This window comes from Canis lupus, chromosome 23 (assembly GCF_048164855.1).
Source record: "Canis lupus baileyi chromosome 23, mCanLup2.hap1, whole genome shotgun sequence".
In the NCBI taxonomy this organism is placed as follows: Eukaryota; Metazoa; Chordata; class Mammalia; order Carnivora; family Canidae; genus Canis; species Canis lupus.
The window spans coordinates 33,589,520-33,614,936 of record NC_132860.1 but is presented as its reverse complement, the minus strand read 5'-3'; the positions used below and the strand labels follow the sequence as shown (position 1 = coordinate 33,614,936).

The following is a 25,417-nucleotide window of genomic DNA, read 5'->3' as shown; positions in this document are numbered from 1 at the left end:
TATGAAGTATATATCTTGAGTATTAGTGCTTGAAATTCAAAATTATTCCTTGATTCATAGATTGTGTTATGGTTGTTGTATTAGCAACCATGAGAAAAAAAATTATCTCCTCATTGTACATCTCTATCAGAGCTCTAGGGTAACTAAGAGCATTGTCAATGAGCAGTAATATTTTAAAAGGAGTTCTTGTTTGTTGTGTGTTTTTTATTTGTTTGTTTGTTTGTTTGTTTGTTTTTTTGAGCAGTAGATCTTAACAGGGGGCTTCAATTATAATGACAGTTGTGTTGCAAACAGATGTGCTCATTCAGGCCTTGCTGTTCCCATGGGGACAGGCTATGTACATTTAGCTTACTTCTTCAGAGCCTTAGGATTTTTCAACCAGTAAATGAGCACTGCTCTCAACTCCAAGTCACCACCTGCATTAGCCCCTAACAAGAGAGTCAGCCTGTCCTTTTGAAGCTTTGAAGCCTTGAAGCCAGGTATTGACTTCTCTAGTTATAAAAGTTCTAGATTGCATCTTCCCTTATAAAGCAGTTATATCTCATTGAAAATCTGTTGAGTAGAGCCACCTTCATAAATTATCTTAGCTGGATCTGGATAACTTGCTACAGATTCTGCATCAGTATTAGCTGCTTCACCTTTCACTTTTATGTTATAGAGATGACATCCCTCCTTAAAACACATGAACCAAACTCAGCTATATTCAGACTTTTCTTCTGCAGCTTGCTCACCCTCTCTCAGTCTCCACAGAATTGAAGAGAGTTAGGACCTTGATCTGGGGGTTAGGCTTTGGCTTTAGGGAATTTTGTGGCTGGTTTAATCTTCTATCCAGAGCACTAAAATGCTCTCTATACCTACAATAAGGTTGTTTTGCTTTATCATTCCTATGTTCACTGGAGTAACACTTTTAATTTTAATTTCCTTTGAGGAGTTTTCCTTTGCATTCAGAACTTGGCTGATTGCTCTAAGAGGCCTAGCTTTTGGCCTATCTTGGCGTTTAGCGTGCCTTCCTCACTAGGAAGCTTAGTTTTTCCTAGCTTTTGATTTAAAGGGAGAGAAACGTGTGACTCTTCTTTTCATTTGAACACTTAGAGGTCATTGTAGGGTTATTAATTGGCTTAATTTCAAAATGTTGTATCTCAGGGAACAGGAAGGCCCAAGGATAGGGAGAGAGAAGTAGAGCAACTGGTTGATGGAGCAGTCAGCACACACACAATGTTTACAATTAAGTTTGCTGGTTTTTATAGGCACCATTTTTGGAGCCCTAACACAATTATAATGGTAACATCAGAAGTCAGTGATCATAGATCACCATAACAAATACAATAATAATGAGAAAATTTGAAATATTGCAATAATTACCAAAATGTGACCTAGAGAAACTAAGTGAACAAACATTGCTTAAAAAATGGTGCTGACAGATGTGCTCAAAGCAGATTTGCCACAAATCTGCACTTAGTAAAAAAAAGCAATGTCTGCAAAGCACAATAAAGTCAAGCACAATAAAATGAGGCATGTCTGCAATTGATGACCATGGTAAGGATTACATTAAATAATGCACATGGAGTGATGAATAAGGACCTGACATTTAATAGATGTCCAATAAATATTAAAACATGAGATACAGTGACATGCAATAAAGCCAAACACCCACATAGGCATGATATGAATTAGCAACAATGACTATAGAAGATATTTTGTATTCATTCATTCTTTAGTTCATTTATTCCATTCAGCAGTCTTTATCACCAATTTTGTGCTTGGCAGGGATCTTATATACCAAGGGGAAAGCAAAGTTTAATAAGACTGGGTTTCTTCCCTATAGATAGTCTTTATTATAAGATCTAGGTATCTGTTGATAAATTTCAGAGTCCATGAATTCTCTAAAATAATATATAAAAATGAATATTTTTTCCTTAGGAATAATATCTGTTGTTTTCATCAGCTGTTTTGAGGCACTTCTAGAGATCTCAGTTTAGAAGAAATGGTGCACCTTGATCCATAATTATAACTTTGGCTGCACTACTGATCCCCAGTTACCTAGACTTTGAATTCCAGGATAACTGGACCCAAGTTCTAGATTCCTTCCCTGGCTGTTCTCTGACTCCACTTAAACCTCAGATTCCACATTTATAAAACTGGGATGGTAGTACCTACCTCTCAGGCTTGTGTCAATAATACATATCAAAAAGAATCTCAGTATATGACAACTTTGTAGGTTTTCAAAAATAAGGGTTCCTTTCACATTGGTTTCTATCTCAGACAGAAGGGTACCCTCCTCATCCAAGATCAGTCACAGCTTATTGATTGATTGTCACTGGTCAAAATCCTGTGCTTCAAAGAATATCACATGTAAAAGTGATATAAAAGTGAAAACACGATTAATGATCATTAAAACAGAAAAGGTTGGGTCATACTCCTCTCCATGTCATAATTCATATACATTAGGTCGTACACCTTCTATTGTACCAGCAGTTGCCTGTTTCTTTACTTGTAATTACTATCATAATTGTGTGGCATAGTGATTCAGATCTCAGTTTCCAGGTACATAAGGTGTGATAAGTGACACAAGTGCACATTTATCTATAAGATATTTCTCACAGAAAGAGGAGACTGTGGAAGTTCAAGTTATATAGCAGCACAGACTAGAACACCTCATAGGAAGAAAAGGGCTGCTGAGAGCCATAGAACTGTATACAAATGCTGATGAGTAAGAACAAAGTGGTTATATGATGGTGGAGGGATGTTTTATAGAATAATTAAATGTCTCTGCAAGAAAATAGAATCATCATTGGACAAATATCGAATCGTTATTGTAATGTAACAAAAACACGTTAGGGTCTTCCTATTACTATTTCAGACCATCTTAGCCACTGCACACATTTTATCTCCCCTCAGTGAAAATCTGTAACAGCCACCAGCTTTTATGTCATAGAGCCAGTGTTATGAAAACTCAGATCAGCTCAGCCTATGGATCCAAAGTGGTCATGGTAACCTCTATACCTGAGTTCTCTAGGTGACCAAAACCCGGCCTCTCAATTGCCAGAACCTGTCATAAAGTGGAAATTTTTCATGAATAGATTTCTTTTCTTTTCTTTATAAGTATTTTGAAAATAATTTGACATTTTACAGTTTGCATAGAATATTAATGGTAATATTTCCTATGACAAGTGATAGTCCCATTTACCACTGGAAAAAGCACAAATTCCTTACCACTATACATGTACATATACACATAAATATATACATACATTTCTATTAGGGACCTAAATAAATATATGGAGACACAATGATGAAGAAACATTTTGTGGGCTCTACCTTTAGTGAGCTTCTGGTCTGTTGAAGAAGTCAAAACAGTTACAACTGAAGTAGGAATAGTAAATGTGGGATGGGAAATCCATGATAATATGGGATCACATAACAGGAGCATCAAATGCAGATTTAGAGACTTGGGGAAGACTTTTCAAAAGAGATAACACCAAAATGACCTTAAACATGATTGAAGGAAAACACTTACCCTGATAGATGGAGGTTAGATGCAAAGGACCAGAGACAAGTGAGGCATGTGATATATTCTAGGAAATGGAAACACTTCAGTATGAATAGGGTATAAATCAGTAAGTGGACGGGACATTGTAAAGAGATTATGGTAGAAAGGGAAATAGAATAACTTTGAATAAGAAAAGACATAGAATTGTACACTACTCTATGAAAACTTCTCAAACCTTTCAGATAAATGCCCATTATTCCCTTACTCCCCAAGTGTCCAGAGACCCATGGATCAATGTGCCTAGAGAAAAACAATAATTACTGTTTGTTGTTTGCATGGTAGGCATGGGGTGGTCTTTGGTCATTTCTCACTTTTCATTCTAGTGGAGAAAATAGTCAACAAGTAGAGCAATAAGTATATAATATAATATTAAAAATCAATAAAGGGGGATCCCTGGGTGGCTCAGCAGTTTAGCGCCTGCCTTTGGCCCAGGCCGTGATCCTGGAGTCCCGGGATCAAGTCCCACGTCGGGCTCCCGGCATGGAGCCTGCTTCTCCCTGCTCCTGTGTCTCTGCCTCTCTCTCAATCTCTGTGTCTATCATGAATAAATAAATAAATAAATAAATAAATAAATAAATAAATAAATATTTAAAAATCAATAAAGTATGAAGAAAATTAATGCTTGGTGACTTAAATCAAATGAAAATGGTTTAAAATGGGTCCTTTAACAGTTATTTAAAATTAATTCTATTTCCTTTAAGTCAGGGAGCTTTCTATATAGAATATTAGAGTCTTTCTAATTGGATCCAGTAAGACTTTTTACCTACTAATGACATTTTTGTTTGTTTATTTTATTGTCCACTATTCTAATACATAGAATAGATCATATTCCACCTATCTAACACCATGCAGATTATAAATTACTTTGATTCAGGAGGTTAAGAATTAGATGGAAAATAAATCATTCTTCTTTGTATCATTTGTATTATTCTAATAAAAGAAACACTTCATTTTCCATTAACTTTATTGTTCCATTAATTATGTAAGTGTATAAAATGCATGCCGTATCACAACCTAAAGTGGCATGCTGCTAAATTATGGTTAATAACAGAAACTTCTAAAAAAAGGAACTATAACTACTATAAAGCATATGAGTAAGACTAAAAATTAACTTCATTCTTTATTCTTTTTAAAAAACTTTTTTTCCCCAAAAGGGGAATAATGGGGAATAAATTTGATCAAAATAAAACTCCACAGTTCACTCATTTGTTGAGCTAAGAGGAGAGATCTCCATCTTCATTGATCTACCACTGTTTCTTCTGTTAATAATTTAATTCATCTCTCAGTTTCCAAAGTAATTTACCTTCTCTAGTATAGTTTGAAGGTATAGAAGCATGCTTTCTTATTCACATTGATTTATATGTTAAAACTAAATGATGGAATTATTGCTTATGATTCTTTGACTAGCTGCTATAGAATGTGATGCATACATATATTTAGAAAGCTTTCTAGTACAATTCAGTTACAGGAACGAAACACAGATTATGTTATCTCCTGACCATTTATCCTACCTGGAGTCTTAGAGAGTTTTTAGTTTTATATTTATTCTTCAACAGTGTGTATAAAGGATGCACTAAAAGCTGCTGGTTTCTCAACAACATCATAGTCACAGTTAGTTAAATATTTAATGCCGCCAAGTACAAGGTAGGGCATGCAATGAGCATGAACTAGACTATAAAAACCACTGTAATGGGTTTAGATCCCTTGGGTCTCCAATGTGCCCTGTACTGATACAGTAAATGAGGGAAAAGTCTCATCAAGATGCACGTTTAAATAGGAATCTGTCCTGCCATATCCGTTGACAAGATTAATTATAGATCTCTGAACCTGATGTGTTTCTTAATATCTTGAATCCCTTTTCTAGTATGCAGTCAAGTTGCAGAATTTGTTATAGCTTTGTGTAATTCTGGATAATTCTCTTTACCAAGGTAACACTTTTCAATATATTTTAAGTCTTAATGACTTAACTGAGTATCTGATAAAAGTTTCCATTAGTGATTTGCCAGTAGTTCTTCCATTTGTTCATTGAAATTAAGATAATCCTTTACAAGAGTAACAAAATTCTGAAAGAATGTAAGAGCTCTCTTAAGGAGAAAATTCAGCCATTTTCTCTAGTGTGTATCTTCAAATGAAAAGATGAAACAGTAAATACGGTAAAAATTGTTAAGATATTTTGCTTTGTGCTCCACATAATCTGCCTTAGGCAATATGTAAAGAAAAAATATCCAAATTATTTTTTAAAGCTGAAATTATGGTGGTGGTAGATTCAGTACACCATTTGTATTAAAAAGTATATAGGTTATATATCAAAGAAATTTAAAGCACAAGTTTATGGTGAAACAGACGTAGAACTGAGTCAAGTTATCTGTGTTTACTAATTGGGTAAAGTTATTTAATGTTTTTTGATCTTTAGTTTTCTCAGGTATAAAACAGAATAGGTAAACCAACTGTTTGGATTTGTTATGATGATTACATCGTATGATTCACGAAAGGTGATTATCACAATGCTTGGTCCATCACAATCACTAAATGCCAGCTTAAAAATAAACAGCTCTTTCCCTCTTTACTGTGAGAGGAGTTTTAGCCATGTCCGCCCACTTGCAATGGATGGATGATAATGCAGAACAGCTCCAACTTCCTGGTCAAGAAGAACAAACAGACATACAGCACAGAATCACATAATCTGAAGCTTGCAACTCCTTCTGCCACGAAAAGCTGATTCACTGCAAGACTATGGGCATGGAGCTGCCAGCCTATGGCCAATGTGTAGTGGTAGTCATTAATTGGAAATCTGACCAGCAAACCCCACCACTTCCTATGTGTGGACCACTATTAGCAAGAATGCCCAGGCCATCCTCAGCAGTATCAGGCACATGATCTGCAAGAACAAGTACAGCTCAGATCTGCACATAGCTGGCATTTGCAGAGCCAGCACCATCCTGCCTAGCCAGAAATTTGTGATGGTGAGGAGGAAGGCACTGCCTCACCAAGAGCTTCTGAGTCCTTGCCCCTTACCTTCAAAGCAATAAAGATGTCAACCACCTAAAAACAAATAAAAGTAAACATAATACCTCAGAAAATTTGAAATATTTTCCTAGGCTTTCTATTGACCGCATCATCTTAATTGTGAATCTAAGAAGCAAGCTTCATAAAAATCTTTACAGTTGATCCTAATGAAGACTCAGATGTCTTTGTTTTATTGTGATGCATCTTCATAATGGATTCCTGAGGGGAATATTTATTAATGAATTGCATTCAGTACTCTTAAACAAGAAATCAATAAGCTTAGCCAGGTTTTATTTTTCTCCTATTTTCCTTAATATCTAGGATAGTACTCTTAGTTGCAGGACATAGTAGCTAATTAACTCTCATCATCTGAGCTTACATCTTCCCATGATATGGTCCAAGCTCTTTGCTCTCTTCAAGTGTGCACTGCCAAATACTGTCCCTTCCCGCCACCAACTTGACCTATCTACTTCATTCATGATTCCATTTTTCTTTCTAATCATGCCCAGTACTCTGGTGATAATGATGCATAATCCTCCTCTCAGTTTAGGGGTGGACTGGCCAGCCGTATCTCGATATAGAGAAAGAGAGAGTCCAGACACTGGATGCCCTCTTGCAAGGCAGCTTACATAGTCACCCTGGAATAGAGGTGAAGCAATGTTCAGGGTAGTTGATCAAAAATACCTTAGACTGAGTTTAAGCTGGGTGGAAATCTATAAGAAAGGAGATGGTCGAAAAAGAAGTAAGGAATAATGCTAAGGGGGTAAAGCTAGTGGATCAGAATCAGGTCAATGCATGATGGATATAATATTTGTCTTATTAGTTTATTATAGTTCTTTAGGGTGGGAAGACACCCTTAAAGGGCCTGAACTAGACTGGACAGTAAGCAAGCTGGTTGTCATCTTCATCAAAATTCTTAACACCATCATTAATGTCATCATCACCACCACCATCATCATCATCATAATCTCATTTTCAGAAAAATAGGAATGTGTATCACTGTTATATTAAAACAGTCAAACAATAGGTTAAAGCAAAACTTGTCTATTATTTTGTAATCTTTATTCAGGCAAATTACTGAATGATTATAAATTGATTTTGCTGAGATATAGTTCACCATTTTATTTTATTTATTTATTTTTTAAAGATTAATTTATTTGAGAGAGAGAGAGAGAGAAATCGAGGGAGAGTGCATGAGAGCATGAGCAGAGGAAGAGGCAGAGGGAGAGAGAAAATCCACCAACAGATTCCCCACTGAGTTCAGAGCCTGACTTAGGGCTTGATCCCAGGACCTTGAGATCATGACCTGAGCCAAAACCAAAAGTTGGCTACTCAACTGACTGAGCCACCCAGGCATCCTAAAGTTCACCTTTTAAAATGTGTAGTTCAGTGGTTTTAATCTTCCTTTCCATCTATGCCTTAGCAATAGCCTTTCTTACTATTTTGCCATGTCTTGAAAACTTGTGGATCTGATTCCTAGTCAGTCAAAATTTACTAATGTGAGTGTGTTAGTTTCTTAGTGTTGCTGTAACAATTTGTGGCAAATTTAATGGCTTAAAACAACACAAATTTAGTATCCTGCATTTTGGAGGTCTTTTTAAGCTATAATCAGTGTTAGCCAGGTTGCATTTCTTCTGGAGGCTTTATGAGGTATCCATCTCCTTGCCTTTTCCAATTTCCAGAGGCTACCAACATGGTTTGCTCATAGCCCCTTCCTTCATCTTCACGTCTTCAAATTCTCTTTTCTTCTTGCCTCCCAACTTACAGTTATAAAGATCTTTGTGGTTACTTTGAGCCCACCCAGATGATCCAGGATAATATCTCCATCTTTACATCTTTAACCACATCTACAGAGTCCCCTTTGTTGTGTAAGGGGACATTCACAAGTTCTGGAAATTAGGATGTGGACATCTTTAAGGGAGTGAGTTGTCATTCAGTCTACCACACTGAGATTTGTGTGAATCTTTTCCTTTGCATAGATAATACTGTTTTATAATATACATTTAAAATATATACTGTTTTAAAATATACATTTTTTCATGTTTAATGAGGTTCTTTATCTCTACAAAATTTCCTTGAACACTACTCTGGGATTTCATAGCCTATAAAATTTAAAAGCCCTTCTTTAAGAAGGATGCTAATTGTCAGGGAGCTTACACTGCCCTATACTATGACAGCCCCATCTTCAATGAATTCCTTTTAGTGATTTCCATAAAATATATCCATCACATTAGTTGGGAGTTTTGCTTGCTTTACTGAAAATTTGGAAGTTTGTGGTCATGACTATTAATCTCATTGATTCCTTCCTTCTTTTTTTTTCACTACTGCTATCCCTTTCCCTCTTCTTGTTCAGCCTGTCACTCAGATATCCTGGCATCTTCAAATTCTTCTCTGTCTTGCAGAGCAGTTCCTTTTGAACGACTTCAGTTATCAAACTTGAAAAATGGCAACAAGTCACATCAGAACAAGGGGCCTCCACTGAAGCCACCTCTCTTGAGATGGCTGTGTTTATAGTTGGCAGAATTATAATTATAAATATAATGCTATGACTAATTATAAATATTCTATGACTTATATAGAATCATTATCATAGATAATTGAAAGATGATGCGAAACATTTTCAGCTATTTGGACACATGTAGTATACATGTCTGAATACTGTCACATACTAGTGTTTATCACTCATTAAGTTTGCTTAAATACTCTCTGTTTATCAGTAATTTTGTTAACTACAGATCCAATAGACAACAAAACGTAAGATTTTGATTCCGTTGGCTCATATTTTTATTGATTCATGTTACCATTGTCTAGCCATATCTTTTGTTTGCTATCACCTTTGGTGAACTTTCTTGTACCTACCCATAGGTAATGGTCAATGTAATTGATAACAATAGAAGACCTAAGCTTGACACTACTGTAAGTGGTGTTCATTAACTTATTCCCAGTTACTGTGGAAATAGCAATATTAAAATAGGAGATTTTGGAAAGATAAACTTTCTTAATAGGCTTCTTAAAGACATATCTAACATAAAGAGATCTCATAATTCTCAGTTCTATGCATTCATAGTATATTTGTACCTCAAATGGTCATTTTGCTAATCAATAATCCACTAATTTCACCATGCAAATTTTTTAAAAAATATTTATTTACTTGAGAGAGAGTGAGAGACCACAAGCAGGGAGAGTGGCAGAGGGAATGGAAAAGGGAGAAGGAGAAGCAGGCTTCCACCAGGCAGGGAGCCTGATGTGGGGCTTGATCCCAGGACTCTGGGATCATGACCTGAGCCAAAGTCAGATGCTTAACTGACTGAGCCACTTACATGCCCCAATGCAAATTTATTTTTGACATTCATCAGGTAATTATCAAAGTCTCAGGTGAAGATGGAGATGTATAAAAGAACCCCTTGTAGTTGACTCTGATCTTTTTGATATGATGCCAAGTGAACACCATAGAATGTGGATTTTAATTAGGGTAACAGATTTCTATCTAAAACTAATAGCATTCATAATATCACACCATTAATAGCAACTTACATATCTCTAGACATATATGTATGTATATATATATGTATGTTTACATGTATGTGAGTATCTATGTTGTGTGCATGTATGTTTCTATAATGTCTTCTCTTCCAGGGGCCATCTGTTCTCTAGAATTAGGGTTAAACATTTATGACCTCGGTGGTTCCTTTAAGTTCTCCAGAAGTAATCCATCTTCTGGGAAGCTGTTATTTTCATCCTATTCACATTTTGCTTTCAATTGCATCTTCAGTTCAAAACTTATTTGTAGAAATTTTGTATAAAAAATAAAGTTTATATGAAATAATTCAGACTTGTTAATTTGAATACTATAATTAGTAGATCATTTTCATGTGATATTTTCCCTTCCCAAATAATTTATGAACTCATCTACAGAAAGAATTTTTATTTTTAATTGCTCAAATATATTGTGATTCATATCACAAATATTTAGTGGCATTAAAGCTAGGTTTTTAGATTCTCTCTTTTTGCATTTCCATGCCCGCAGTTAACTGGACTCAGTACCCAGTGCATACACTGTAAATGCTGAATGACTGGAAAACATCCTATTATGAAGCCATCATTACTGAAGTTTGCAGGTTTCTTTCCCTAATTTCAAAATGCCTTTTTTCATTTTAGGTCACTCCAGGTAGCTGTCTTATCGCATCAATTCTCTGTCGATTCTCACTGCACGTGGTGAAGAAGAAATCACTGAATCAGGTATGGCTTCCGGTACCAAAAAGTACCTACTCAAAATTAAATCCATATACTACACATCACAGTGAAACTTCAAAAATATTCTTACAATAGAACTTGAGGCAATTGATTTTAGAAATTACTAGAAGTAGGGACCATTTTTTTCTGTACTACAAGATCTCTTTTGTGGAAAAGAAACTATTTATACAAGTACTTGTTAAAGCTTCTACATTGCAATTTACTCCACCTAATAATTACCCTATCAACACATATTCTGTCTAAATGTCTTTAGTCACAGTCCTTCTAATGTAATCTGGGTGTTCATTGTTCTTCTGTTTGATATGCACTGGAAGCTTGCAGCATCTTATTCTAATCAGTATTTGAATGCATTGTCTGTTGAAATGAAAGTAACAATGATTAGTAGGACAGATGTTTCGCTTGAATGTGAAAATGTAGGGGTTAAAACCACAAATTAAACTGAATATTCACAGTCTTTGCATGCATTTTTCAAGATGGCAGAATACAAATTTTTGTGTAGTAGAAATCAGGTACCAGTCAAAGTTTTAAAGATCTATGACCTACAAAATAGCTGGTGTTTGGAAACAATACTGTCTACTCTGGAGAATAGACACAGAACTCTAATATGCTAGTAACATGAAATATTATTTGCCTAAATGGATGGTGATTTTGACAGAGACTAGGAGAAATGGAAATGGAAAACAGAAAACTCAGAATTTCATGCTGGGTGCATCAGTGCCATCAGTATATTAACAAAGGATTAGAAGAGCCTATGAATGGATTACATTATTTGTTAGTGTATTATTATAGTGTATTATTATTTTTGTTACTATTAGATGTATCTCTGCCTTTTGATGGAAAATTCTGTAAGATTCAGTTGCTTATGACATTTAATTGGCAAAATAGGAAGATTACATAATAGAAATCTAATTTATCTGATATTGATAATGTTTATCTCCTGTTTCTAAGGATATTCCTTAGTTAATATTTTTCACTGGGATTTCTAAATTATGAGGCTATGAGAAAATTTTTAAAAAAATACATAATGTATGTGTCAATGAACTAAATTTAATTTCTCAATTGAAATAATTGAGACCAAGATGATTCCTGTTTTCATTTATATGTAAAAAGTGCAAATCTTCCTCTACTTACCATGATGTTATGTCTGGATAAATCCATTATATGTTGAAAATATCTTTAAGTTGAAAATAAATTTAACACATCTAACCTAATGCACTCATAAACATGCTCAGAACATTTACAGTAAGGGAAAATCATCCAACACAAAATCTATTTTATAATAAAGTGTTGAATGCCTTATGTAACCTATTTCATACTGTGGTGAAAGTGGAAAGTGGAATAGTTATATGGGTATAGGATGGTGTAAATGTGTTAGTTGTGTACCTGGTGATCTTGGGGCCAACTGGGAGCCCGAGCTCACTGCCATTATGTAACATCTTGAGAGAATATCATAACACATGTCACTAGCCTAGGAAAAGATCAAAATTCAAAATATGGTTTCTACTGGATGTGTATTACTTGTACACCTTCTTAAAGTTAAAAAAAAATCCTAATTCAAACCATCCTACATCAGGGATTGTCTGTATTGTAACTTATACATAAAGTTTGTGGTTATCCCTTCTCACAGCCTTCACAAATACTCGCTGCAAACAGGTAATGTATACAGCCACAGAATACAGATGAATAGGCCCACTTGGTGGAGGGCACCTAGTTAGTTAACATCCCAAGGAAGAGCAACAGGATCAACTATAAAACCCTGATTTACAGTGCAAATTACCACCACTTCAAGAGGGATATCGTCTGATTTCTAACTCGAGTAGACATAGTGATCAAGGTGATTTGGGGTGGCCCCTAATTTTTTTCTAAATTGCTTGAACAGTTAATAAGAAGATGGGTGACTGTCTTTGGATTAAAAGGGTTCCTCTGTCTACTGACCTGCTCAGAGATTATACAAAATCACTTTCTAGGTCTCTTTAGATTATGGCCCATGGAGCTAATCTTCATTAAAGGTTTCTTCACATAGAACTAAGAGGTTTAAAATGAAGCATCTCTGGAGTCAGTACCCATGATTAAGAGGTTATTAGTTCAAGAAGGTGGCTCTATGGTGGTTTTCAGTGTTTCATGTTTTCCTTCCCTACTTCAAAATCTTACCATACTTCCAACTCAAAAGTGTTACTACGTTTGACTATGGCATTTAGGCAACTTGTGCTTTTGTTTGTTTTAATTACATTATCTTAACCATAAGCCTTTCAGTTAACATTTGCAAACTTTGAAAAATCAAATAAATAATAAAATAAAGTAATGATTTTTATGATACATGAGACGGCCTCTATGATTCTGGGCAAACCATTTAAATCCTCCTTTTTATTCACTGTATGAAAGGGCTCCTCTCACATAGGGATATAGTATCTTTGTTCTTTTAAATTATTTTTTGTATTAGAGATTTATTTACATGTTTCGATTGACACATTTGATAACTACTTGAATATTTGATCTTTTTCTAGCATAAATAGAGCATAAACTTTAGAGACAAGTAGATTTAGAATTATATCTGTCCTCATCTTTTACCAGCTGTGACTCTTTGCTACAGATGCTACATTTGTAACTGATAGGGAATAATGATATCATTTAAAACGGTTTTTCCAAAGATTGAAATAGGTAATACATTTTAAGCTCTTAGTATACTATGTAGCACAGAGGAAACACTCAGAACTGTTAACTGTATCATGGAATTGCCTAGACTATTAATCAGAGTAGTGTATGGATATATTGATTAATAGTGTCATCACAGGGAATAAGGATGGCTTATCTGTTTTCAAATAATTAGATAGAAAAAATATTAACACTAAAAAGTACCCTGAAGATAGCTTGAAGTTTGAAGATTTGCAGTGTCTTGGGTTTTATCACTATTGATTATCATTATAAGTACAGAAAACTGGAAGTACAGAGTGTTCTATATATGGAGCTTAATATCTGTGAAAACTAATGTAAAAGTGATCACAGATATGATCTACCACAAAGTTTTTCTCAGACTGGATTATTTGTTTGAATTTTTATTTGATTTGTTTTTTTTTTTTTCTGTTTTGTTTTATGTGAATCTATACTATATATAAAAGTTATATAAGAAGAGCTGATCTACTTGGGGATAGGAAAAGCTCAAATTCTTGTCTGTTCAACTCTACCACCAATGCATCCCTGGGTTTATTCTGAAGACTTCCTCCCCACATGCTTAAAGAACACAGTTTTAAAAATAAATAAATAAATAAAAGAAAGACATTGACCTACTCTAGTCCTTTAAATTTTAAGTTGGAGAAACTGGAGCCAAATTTAATGAAGTGACATGCCCTAGGTCATATGCTGAGAGAGGGACGTATCTGGTTGTACTGACTCCCCATCTACAGGATCATGTTGACTCTTATAATGAATATATTTATAGTTTAGGATAGAGTAAATATCACTGTGGGAAATGTGGCCTTTCCTCTCTTTTTCTTTTTGCCAATCATCATTTTAATGGTTGAACATATAGTATCAGTTCTCAAAGTGTGGTCCTCAACCAGCAACATCAACATAACTTTTATAAAAAATGTATTTAAAGATTTATTTATTTGAGGCAGGGAGGGACAGAGAGAGAGGGAGAGAGAAACTCAAGCAGTCTCTGCACTGAAGGTGGAGCCCCATGCAGGACTTGATCTCACAAACATTAGAACATAGCCTGAGCTGAAACCAAGAGTCAGAGGCTTACCTGACTGTGCCACCTAGGTGCCCCAGCATAACTTTTGAAAAATACAAACTCATGGGCCTACTCAAACCACCTAAATCAAACATTCTGATGATGGGGTCTGGGAACTAATGGTTTGACAAGCCCTCCAGGGGATTCTGATATTCATTAGAATTTGAAAATTTCTATACTATGGGCAGCCCGGGTAGCTCAGCAGTTTAGCACTGCCTTCGGCCTAGGGCGTGATCCTGGAGACCGGGCATCGAGTCCCACGTCGGGCTCCCTGCATGGAGCCTGCTTGTCCCTCTGCCTGTGTCTCTGCCTCTCTCTCTCTCTCTCTGTGTGTGTCTCTCATGAATAAATAAATAAAATCTTTAAAAAAAAAAAAGAAAACTTCTATATTAAAGAAATTATTTGGAAATTAGTTCCATCTGTAAATTAATCTTAATTACCTGGCTTAACTACTAACAGGCAAAAGCCACTATGGAGATACATAAAATTCTCTAAGGAAAATAATTGAAAGACAGGAATGACATTTTGTTGATTGCCTACCTTATGCAACAAACTCTTTGATTTCTATTAGTTACTTAATCTTTAAGGAGCATTCTGGAGTATATGTATGATTGTCTGAACTTTGATGGAAAAAAAGAGACTCAGAAAGATTAAACAACTAGTCTAAGATCATTCAACTGGAAGTTTCAGAGATAGGATTTGAATCCAGATATAAATGGCTCCAAAGCTTTAAATCTTCCCATTATGCATTGAAACCCACTGGGTGCTACATGCATCTGGGGTGGAATAGCTACAACTCCAGGGGGAAAATCCATGCATTCAATCTCTTCATCATTACAGAGTGCTTTAATGTTGATTATACTTAAGATGTAATATATCTCTTTATTGAGACAGTATTTTGTCACTCTGACACAAGAGAATGCCTTTTCTACTCTTCTTCATTCTTACATCTATTTGAATATCAATCCTCCAATTTTTATAAACTTGCCTAACAACAAGCTAATGTATGTGTATATTCTTTTTTTTTTTTCATAGTATTCCATGTAAGAAATAATATAGCTCCAATGTGTCCTGCTTGGGACATATAAAAAGTTTCTGAAAAATGAATCATTACCTCTTTATGTAAATAAAATCATGTAAGTATTATGTAAATGTAATTACATATAGAAGTAATTATAGGGATATGCATTCCAAACTTCAGAGTTGTAATATAGGAAATTATAGGAGAGGGTAATTATATGTCATGTTCCCTAAAGCTTCAAGAAATTCATCCATTTTTTTATCTGAAAGAGACATTAGATATTTTATTGTGTTCCACAAAGGGTGTGGTGAATGGGTGGTCTGATTGGGAAAATAGAGGATGAATAAGTATTGTGAATTCAGAGGATGTTTGTATTGTGTAAACATATCAGTTCTAGAGCTCTTAAGATTACTTGTCAATTACAGGCCTTGCTTATCTCTACTTGAGACTGGTTTTCAATGTGTGGAGAGGAAAATTCTCTTTGCCTGCTCCATGTTCTAGGATTTTGCCTATAAACATGCCAGCCATATAATCTAGTATCTGGTAATGTTCTGGAAGATTGAACTTGGTTGGACAGGTTGTACCAATGGCTACCAGAAGAAAAATAGTCTAAAGAGATAAATGCACAGAATTTAGCAGAAAAGTATGTATACAAAATTAGTACTTGGGAACCTGTATCAAGGATTGTATCTGATGTGTAGTTCGTATGGAGTCTCTATATAGGAGAATGGATGAAGTTAGAGAGTATAATGCCAAGCTAAATAATTCATAGAAAGACAAATATCATAGGAGCTCACTCATGTGGAATTTAAGAAATAAAACAAATGGGCAAAGGGAAAAATGGGGAGAGCAAGACCGAGAAAGCAAGAAACAGACTCTTAACTATAGAGAACAAACTGATGGTTACCAAAAGGGAACAAGTATTGGGGGTGTGTGAAATAAGTAATGGTGATTAAGGAGTCACTTGTGATGAGCACTGGGTGATGTATGGAATTGCTGAATCACTATATCATATACCTGAAACTAATATAACACTGTATGTCAACTATACTGGAATTAAAATAAAAAAAAAAACTAATAATAAAAAAAAAAGGAGAAAAGACCAGATTCACAAGTTAATGAGATCAGATTTGGAAGCAGAATAAAGCAAGAAATTCAGATACTCAGTCTTATCGAGGGACAGTTAAATATTTGGGAACCTGAGAAGCTAACTTTAAGACTCAAGACTCAAAGGACACCTTCATTTTAGTACAAAGGTAGTAATAAACCACTGTACCTCACATATCCTATCCAAGGGCAATTTTATCATTTTTCTAAGTAAATATCTCCTCAATTTCTTTACTTCTTTCCACCTCCACTGGTATTGTCATACTCCTTGTCACCATCATCTTTTGCCTGAATGGATTGCTATTGCTTCCTAAACCCTTGCCTCATTGGTCCTAATGCTCTTCAAAATCTCTTTTACATACTGCAGCCAAAGTGACTCATCCTTCAGTTACTCCACATTGATTTTAGGGAAAATACTAAAGTCCTTAACATGATCTATAAATCTATTATCCCTGCTTACTTCTACAGTTTTTTCTCATGATCGTCTCAGCCCTGTTCCCTCTGCAACTCAGTACTGCCCAATTTCAGTTGGCAACATGCCTTTCTGTATAGAAAGCTTCCTACATTACTCTTTCTCTTTTAGGTCTTAGAAGTTTCAATTCAAAAATTGTTTAATCAGGAAATATTCCCTTTATAACTTTCTCCTGAAGCAAACACACACACACACACACACACACACACACACACACACCTATACACACTTCTAGTCTCTTGTTATATTTCCTCATAGCTGCTGGTTATTTTTTATTTTCACATAACTAACTAGCTTGCAATTATATATTTTGTGTGTAAATGGGAATAAATGCATGTCTCACCAACTAAACAAACTACATGCAAGTAAGAGTTATGTATTTTTTTGTTTTTTTGTTTTTTTTTTTTTTATGGATGACCCAAGAGCTCAATGGTTGTTGTAAATTGTTTGCTAAGCAGTGTTGGATATGACACCAAAAGTACAAGTGACAAAAGAAGTAAAACAGATAGATTGAACTTCACAAAATCACAATACCCATAAAATGAAAACCCACTGAATTAGAGAAAATATTTGGAAATTATGTGGCAAGAGTCTTGTGTTTGGAATATACAAATGACTGTTACAACTCAATAATAAATAATAAAATAACAATAATAATAACAACTAGTAAAAATGGGCAAATATATGAGTAGCCATTTCTCCAAAGATGTGTACAAATGAAAAATAAGCAACTGGTAAAATGCACAACATTACCCAATAGGGAAATGCAAACCAAACAACAATGTGGTGTTGCTCCACACCCACCAGAATGACTATAATAAAAAGTAAGGATAGTAATAAGTGTTAGCAAGGATATGTACAAACTAGAATCCTCATACCACTTTGGAAAAAACTTTGGCTTGTCTTCAAAATATTAACCATAGAACTGTTGGGAGTACCTGCATGACTCAGTTGTTAAGCATCTGCTTTTGGTTCAGGTCGTGATCTCAGGGTCCTGGGATCAAGCCCTACATTGGGCTCCCTTCTGAGCAGGGAGCCTGCTTCTCCCTCTGTACACTTTCTCCTCTTGCTCTCTCAAATAAATAAAATCTTAAAAAAAAGAAAAAAATTGTTATATGACTTCTAGCAACTTCACTCCTAGTTATATACCCAAGATAATTAAAAACATGTCTCCGTACTAAACTTTGTACACAAATGTTTGCTATAGCAATATGATATATTTATATAATGGAGGATTATTCAGTAATATAAAGAAATAAAATGCTGATACATGCTACAACATGGAGGAACATTGAAAGCATTATGCTTAGTGAAATAAGCCAGTCAAAAAGATCATAAAATACCAATTTCAATGGTAATTCCATTTATATGAAATATCCAAAATAGACAACTATACAGGGACAGAAAGTAAATTAATGTTTTCCTAAGAGTAGGAAGGAAGAGAATTGGGAGGAAATAGGGAGTGACTGATGATGGATGCCTTGCTCTTGTTGTTGTTTTTCTTGGCACTAAGAAGTGTATAAAATTAGATTGTAATGATGGTTGTACAACTCTGTGAATATACTAAACATCATTGATTAAATGATGGGATTGATTAAATGGGGAAATTGTGTCATGTGTATCACTAAAACTACTACAACCATTAAACTTTTTTTTTTTGTCATGACTTGAAAAAACAAGTTTCTTGTATTTAATGTGTGGGTAGATTATTTGCCCTGAATGGTCAAAAATTGTTACAGATATGGCACTCAAAAGTAATGCAAAACTGGCAATTCCTCATACTGTTTATCTAAAGCTCAAGACAGATGCTGAATTTTGAAAAAAGCGTAGAAAATAGAATATGTAGGAAATGAGAAACAAGTTCAGCACAATGAAAAGAACAATGGACAGTGAAGGCAGACATATATGTTCTTGAAGTTACAGTAACGATGTCACCTGTTCAGCAGAGGCCATGGTCAAGTCATCTCATGTCTCTTAGCTTCACTGTTCTCAGTTGTCAAATACATTTACAAAATCACAGGCACACGAAAAGTAATGCAAAATACCAGACATGGTAACTACATGGGTAAATACTTATTTTAAAAAGAGTCATATTTAAATATACTTAAAAGGGCAGCCCGGCGGTTTAGCACCACCTTCAGCCCAGGGTGTGATCCTGGAGATCCGGGATGGAGTCCCATGTCAGGCTCCCAGCATGGAGCCATGGAGCCTGCTTCTCTCTCTAAATAAAAAAAAAAAAATCTTAAAAAATGAATATATTTAAAAGATTATTATTGAAAACAAATATATTAACAATGTATTGTGAATTTTATAATGTACATGGAAGTAAAATATACAATAATAGTGAAAGGGCAGGAGGGAAGCAATGGATTCTTACATATGAAGTATAATCATAGCACTTGAAGATAGACTATAAGCAAAGATATATGTTATAAATTCTAAAGTAATTACTGAAATAATAAAACAGAGGTGTAGCTAAAAACTGAGGTAAAGAGTAATTAAAGGATGCCTGAGTGGCTCAGTGGTTGAGCATCTGCCTTCAGCTCCAGGCATGATCCTGGAGTACTGGGAGTCCCACGTTCGGCTCCCAGCATGGAGCCTGCTTCTCCCTCTGCCTATGTCTCTGCCTCTCTCTCTCTGTGTCTCTCATGAGTAAATAAATAAAATCTTTAAAAAAAATTTTTTTAAAGAGTAATTAAAAATATTTAGTTAATCCAAAGGAAGCCATAGTAAGAGGAGCAAGGCTACAAGCAATATATGGAACAAATAATTTTTTAAAAAATGGTAGATTTAAAACCAACTTTGATAATCTCACTAAATATAAATGGACTGAACACCCCAATTAAAAGAGATTGTGAAGCTGGATAAAAACTGTATATCAAATACAAGTAACATACATTAAATATAAAAATACAAATAAATTAAAAGTAAAAAAAGAGAAAAACTTGTCATGCTACCACTAAGAAAAACAGCTGCAGTAGATATATTAGACAAAGTAGATTTCAGGTGGCAACTCACAAAGTGGAAATAACAATTGTTAACTATTATGCATCTAATAATAGAGTTTCAAAATATATGAAGCAGAATCTGTCAGAAATATGAGTAGAAATCAATAAATCATTATCATAATTTGATACTAGAATACTTATAACAAATAGGGCAAGTCAACAGAAAATCAGTTAGTTTATAGATGACTTCAACAACACTAAAAACCAATTTGTTTGGCCTAATTAACATTTGTAGACTACTCCACCCAACTGGAGCAGAATATACATCGTCTTCAAGTACACTTGAAAAAGTTAGCAAGAGAGACCATATTCTGGCCCGAACTTGTATTTTCAATACATTTAAAATAATTAAAGTCACACAATATCTTCTACAATTATAATGAAATTAACTTAGAAATCAGTAATAAAAGATGCCTGGAAAATCTCAAATTTGAAAACTAAATACACTTCTAAATAACCCATGGCCTTAAGAAAAAAAAAAGAAGAAGAAATTCGGGAAGTATTTTTGAACTGGATGAAAATAAAAATACAATATATAAAAATTTGTGGGCTTTACCTAAAACAGAACTTAAAGGAAATTTTATAACACTAAATGTCTATTTTAGAAAAAAAAAAAAGTAGCGTCATGAATGACCTCAGCTTCTACCTTAAGAAATTAATAAGAGAAAATTAAATGCATGGTAAGCAAAAGATAGGATATAATAGGGCAGCCCTGGTGGCGCAGCGGTTTAGCGCCGCCTGCAGCCCAGGGTGTGATCCTGGAGACCTGGGATCGAGTCCCGCGTCGGGCTCCCTGCATGGAGCCTGCTTTTCCCTCTGCCTGTGTCTCTGCCTCTCTCTCTCTCTCTCTCTGTGTCTCTATGAATAAATAAATAAAATCTTAAAAAAAAGATAGAATATAATAAAGATCCAATGTAATATCTCTCAATGAAATAGAAGACAGAAAAACAAGAGAAAATCGATGAAACCAAAAACTTATTCTTTGAAAATATCAGTAAAATTAATAAACATCTAGCCAGATTGATCTAGAATAAAAATAAATAGACACACATCACAAATATCAAGAATGTGAGAGGTGAGGGGTGCCTAGGTGTCAGTTGGTTACACATGATCCCAGGGTCCTCAGATTGAGTTCAATGGTAGGGAGCCTGCTCCTCCCTCTTCCTCTGCTGCTCCCCTTGCCTGTGCTCTTTCACTCTGTCAAATAAATAAATTAAAAATCTTTAAAAAAAAAAAAAGAATGTGAGAGGTGAATATTATGAATTAACTTCATACCAACAGATTTGACAATTTAGATGAAATGGATAAATCTGAAAGATACACAAAGTACAAAGACTTACTATAGTGATTTAAATAGTGTCCCCCAAATTATAGTCTTTGCAGGTGTAATTGGTTAAAGATCTTGAGGTGAAATCTTGGATTTAGATCCTAAATCCAGTTACTTGTGTCTTTATAAGAGAAAGGAGAGATAAATGTACACATAGACACAGGAAAGAAAGACATGAGAAGACCGAGGCAGAGATTGAAGTTATGCTGCCAGAAGCCAAGGAATTCCAGGAACCACCAGCAGTTGGAAGAGGCAAGGAAGGGTGAAGTTGGAGGAATTATACTACCTGGTATCAAGACTTATTTGAATGCTATAGTGCCAATGTGATAGTGGCATAAAGATAGACATATGGATTAATGCAACAGAATAGAGATCCACTGATTTTTTACAAAAGTAATTCATTGGATAATAGTGTTTCCTACAAATGGTTTTGGAGCAATCGGATGTTCATATGCAAAAATGTGAACTTGAATCCCTATCTCTTATTATATGCAAAAGTTAACAAAATGGATTATAGATCTAAATTTTAAATGTAAAACTGTGAAGCTTTTGGAATAAAACAGGAAAAAAAAGTCCACGTGGTCTTGAGTTAGGCAGATTTCGTAGAAATGACACTGAAAGCAAGATCTGTAAAAAAATCAATAAATTAGACTTTATCCCGATTAAATATTTTTGCTTTTCAAAAGACACTAAGAGAATAATTAAAAACCCACAGATATGAAAAGGTGTTTGTACATCAAATATCCAATAATAGATTTTATTCCAGAACATATGAAAAACTCTCCAGATATTATTATAAGAAGTCAAATAAACTAATAAACAGGCAAAAGATTTTTACATAAACTTCATCAGAGAAAACATATGTACAGCAAATCAGCATTTGTCATTAATCACTAGGTAATACAAATTAAAACCACAAAACATGCCACTACATATCTTATTAGAGTATCTAAAATTACAAGGAATGAAGACACCAATTGTTGGCATGGATGTGGAAAAATTAGAAATCCAACATCCATGGGATCCCTAGGCGACTCACTGGTTTAGCCCTTTGGCCCACGGCATGATCCTGGAGTCCCAGGACTTGTCCCACATCAGGCTTCCTGTATGGAGGCTGCTTCTTCCTCTGCCTGTGTCTCTGCCTCTCTCTCTCTGTGTGTGTCTCTCCTGAATAAATAGATAAATAAAATCTTAAAAAAAAAAAAAGAAAAAAAGAAACCCGACATCCTGCTAGTAGACATTTATAAAAGTAAGAACTCTTGCAAAGGCATTTTGGTGATTTCTTAAAAAGTTAAACAACTCCCAGTTGATACAAATATTATATTCGTAGGTATTTACCCATGAAGAATGAAATTATGTGTTTATAAGAAGATCTATAGATGGATGTTAGTAGTAACATTCTTTGTATGCCCCCAAACTGGAAACAGTCCAAATATCCATCAAGTGAATAGATATATCAACTGTGTTCTAGCCATACAACAGAAGCTTGTAATAAAAGGTAAAAAGAAAGAATAAACTACTGACACATGCAGCAATACAGAGGAACCTCATAATAATTTTTCTGTGATAAACCAGATAAAAGAGCACATACTGTTTGATTTCCATTCATATAAAAACTTACAAAGTGCAAACTAATCAAAGGTGACAGGAAATCAATCAGTAGTTACCCGGGGACTAGGAGGTAGGTAGGGGTGGAATTAAAATAAGCAAGAAGAACTTTTGAGGTGATGGATGTATTCATTATCCAAATATTGGTGATGATTTCATGAGTATATACAAATATCAAGGATTTTCAAATTGTACATTTACAGCACAGAAGTTTGAAAGAGCTAAGCAATAAATATTGAGGCAGACAATGGTAACAGAGAGAGCAAGAGAGACTTCTCTCTCTCTATTCTGCTCAGGGCATTGGACTGTGCTCTTCAGGCAGTGTAGGGCCCTTGAAGATCCTTGGTGGGCCAGTTACATTATTTGCATTTTAGCAATTTGACTGGCCTTGGTGAAGGGAAGGATTGGCAACACACACTTTTTTTTTTTTTTAACATTGTAATGGAATTGCAACAAATATTCCAAATAATCTCTGCAGGATTTCCAGTGAAACCAATTAGCATACATTTGAAAAAGTGCTGGTGGGGTTAGGGACTTATTCTGTAGCCATTAAAACAAATTGGCCCATGTTGGCATACAAGCTAGTAAGTGGCAGAACAATGACTTAAAACCAAACTTGTCTGATTTGAAACCTATTTCTCTTTCCACTACACATGCCCTCTCCCACCTGGATACAAACCTCACTCCAAAACCTAATGATGATGAGGACTCGAGTAATTAAATGCGAATTTTCAGGATTTTCTTCAAATCAGAATGTGGACTAGATGTTATGTAATGTCAGGTCTGCTGCAGTATTTTTTTGTTTGTTTTGTTTTGTTTTGTTTTGTTTTGTTTGCAGTGGTTCTTAATGGAAGCTGAGCAGATTGTATTTCAGCCCCACTGAAGTGTGCTGTACCAATATTGGATTACATCTACACCTTTTTATTGGAAAATATGAGTCACATTCCAAGATCACCCCCAAAGTGGCACACGTTAAAAGTAATTAAAATGGGAATTCACTGACTTGTTTGCTTAATTCAGTAAGCCACAATGCTGTATGCGGGCACAGTATTCCAAATCGTTTCAACAGCAGCTCTAAGTATAACCCAGTTTAGATTGTTTCTCAGAGAAGCTCTAAGAGTTAGGAGGGTAGAAACCAAGAATGCCAAACTTAAATTTACTTGGCAAAGGAGAGGTTAAAATTTAAAATTAGCAGTCTTCTGGAAACATGAAAAGCAGTTACCCTTATTCCATCCTATTTGGAAGTCTTTGAAGGAATTCGACATTTTGACAATTTGAAATGTCAGTCATTCTGTGGCAAATGCATAGAAACCTACATGAAATTTGCCTGTTTGGCTTCTCAAAACTGTTGAACAAAACCCTCTTTGGACTTTGGCTAATAGTACTAATCAAAACTTTAATAATAGACTTGTCATTTACCCTTTTTTATTATGAGTTGGATGGGTCTGGAGATTGCTTATGCAATTTTCACACAAAAGAATGAGCAATGAGTGTTTCAAGCTTGTTACAAAATTATGTTTCCATGCAAAAAAAGAGAAGGAAATAAAGCTGGGCCTAAGGATTAAGGACTTACTCTCTAATTTGGCTAAATTTTACTTAGTCTTAGAAAAAAAGAGATTAATTCTCATTCATTTATTGCCCCTAATGTGCATTATCATGCATTAAGCGGAAGAGTTAGAATGCAGTGTGAACAGGTTAGACTCTGTCCTGTTGCTCGTGGAGCTCATAGAGAAGAGGGATTAAAATGCATTTTAGACAACACTAGGTTCAAATTCTGACTTTCTGCACCTTGTCTCTGATAAATTTCTTTACATTTCTAATTATCTTTTCCTTATTTGTAAAATCAACTATTAACGGTAATACACCTCTGAAAGGATTTTCCTGAGAATCACATTACGCCATGCATTCAAACCATTTAACTCAGAAGCTTGTAGGGTGTGCATTATTGCTATATGTTGCAGGTATTGTGCTGTACTTGAACACATTATTGCAGAGTACTGGGAATGGTACTTTGCATGTGCTATCTCATTCAGCCTTCATAACATCCTCTGTTTCTTTCATTTTACTAATGAGGAAACAGAGACACAAAGCATTCAGGAAACTTTTTAAAAGTCATGCAGTTAATAAGTGGCAGAACTTGAATCAAGTTTCTACGGTTCTCAAATCCATGTGTTTTCCACTCTATGTTGCTGCTTTCAAAAAAGTTAAGATTAAAAGGAAAAGAATATCACAAGAAATGTTCATTTATTAGTGGCAATCCTTTGGACAGTTGTGTTACTAACTAAATCTGCATATGTATAACGGTATCCATATATAAAATTGAGTTGCAAAAGC

At 34.8% G+C, this 25,417-nt stretch overlaps 1 protein-coding gene and 1 pseudogene across 2 annotated transcripts in view; both read left to right on the top strand.

The window, feature by feature from the left end:
• The window catches only part of TENM4 (teneurin transmembrane protein 4), a 2,813,748-nt gene that overhangs the window by 698,682 nt on the left and 2,089,649 nt on the right, over positions 1 to 25,417 (top strand). For both annotated transcript variants that reach the window (XM_072794810.1, XM_072794811.1), the window contains one exon: positions 10,715 to 10,795. The gene's annotated coding sequence lies outside the window, so the exon portion shown is untranslated. The remainder of the gene's footprint in view (positions 1 to 10,714; positions 10,796 to 25,417) is intronic.
• On the top strand, positions 6,137 to 6,579 carry LOC140615333 (large ribosomal subunit protein eL28 pseudogene; annotated as a pseudogene).